Source organism: Manacus vitellinus, unplaced genomic scaffold (genome assembly GCF_001715985.3).
Source record: "Manacus vitellinus isolate BGI_N305 unplaced genomic scaffold, ASM171598v3 scaffold_8_pilon, whole genome shotgun sequence".
Classification (NCBI taxonomy): domain Eukaryota; kingdom Metazoa; phylum Chordata; class Aves; order Passeriformes; family Pipridae; genus Manacus; species Manacus vitellinus.
The window spans coordinates 1214104-1215478 of NW_021940864.1; the positions used below are offsets into that span (position 1 = coordinate 1214104).

Consider the following 1375-nt stretch of genomic DNA (forward strand, 5'->3'; position numbering starts at 1 on the left):
AGTAAATTGCAGTAAGAAGCCATAAGTACAAATGGATTTCAACAAGATAGTCTTCCCTGAGTCACAAAAGACAAATGGGAGCTGAACAGCGCTGTGTAGCCAAGCTTTGAAGAGGAAGGAAAGCTTTTCTCTGCTTTGAAGAGAATAGGCAGAACATGTACCATCACTCACTTCCTTATAATCCCTGGCTATACCACAAATCGTTTGACAAAATGTATATATAAGATTTTATAAAAATTTGACTGTGAGATATTCTTATTGCTTTAAGTAATAAATAGTCTGGAAATTCTGTATTCAAGGATCTGTGTCAGATCTTCCTGCCATGGTTGTGATCAATGAAGGCAGCTAAGGACTTCCGTAAAGAGAGAGAGGAATTTAGTGTAAGATTGTTTTGATTTTGGAACTTGCTTCATTTGTGCCGTGCAGAAGTTTCTTTAGTGCAGTGTAGAAGTTTCTTTAGCTTCTGGGCAGAGCATGTACCTGTCGTTTGTTCATTTTCAATGGATCTGTTCTGTGAATAAAAAGAGAGATCAGAATTTTAGTCTGTAAAGTAGTGCTCAAGTATGAGAAAACAATTCAAATTGCAAAGCAGCCTTCCACTCACTAGTTCAGAACTTCTAAGTTCCTTAAGCTTTTCGAGACAATGCAATAGATTTATATAAGCAATTTGGTAAATAGCTTCAGTCATCTTGAGAGAAGGTTTAAGTGCTCTTTCTTTACTTAGCATTATAATGAAACAGGAGATGAATCAGGTCAAGGTGACCCACTCTCTGTACCAGAGCAGGTTTATCATGCTCTCTTGGAACATGGCTAGAAATAATATTATGCGACTTACTAAGAAAATATGACACAAAGCACCTTTGGAAATGAAATCTAACCTTCAAACTGGAACAGTAAGTCTAGAGTGCTTTGTGATCTCAGACATGTAAAAAATCCTTAGATTCCCAATTGAAATTTCAGTATTGGAGTTTTCACCTTAAAATCCCTACCTCTTTATGCACTCTACTGTTGCCCTCTAAAGAGTGATTTATAACAAAAATGTGCAGAAATAGAAGTGTTTTCTCCTTTTAAATGATCTGTTTTGTGCTTAGGAGAACGACACTACACAGACAGTTTAAAGTTGTCGACCAAAGTTTTGTGGTTGGGCTACCATAAGATTGAGACCAGTTTTCCCAGTGGTTATATACATGACATGTATGGTTTGTTTTTCATCCCGTAGCTGGAGGGCTGTGGTCATCTTCAGTACACTTGTAATAGAATCATAGAATCAGCTGGGTTGGAAGGGGCCTTCGAGATCATCAAGTCCAACCCTTGATCCACTACCGCTGTGGTTACTAGACCATGGCACTAAGTGCCACATCCAGTCTCTTTTTAA

The 1375-nt window shown here is 37.9% G+C and overlaps 1 protein-coding gene across 22 annotated transcripts in view; it reads left to right on the forward strand.

Moving 5' to 3' along the window:
* Positions 1 to 1375, forward strand: part of NRXN1 (neurexin 1) — a 705404-nt gene that overhangs the window by 237000 nt on the left and 467029 nt on the right. The gene's annotated exons all lie outside the window — the stretch shown is intronic.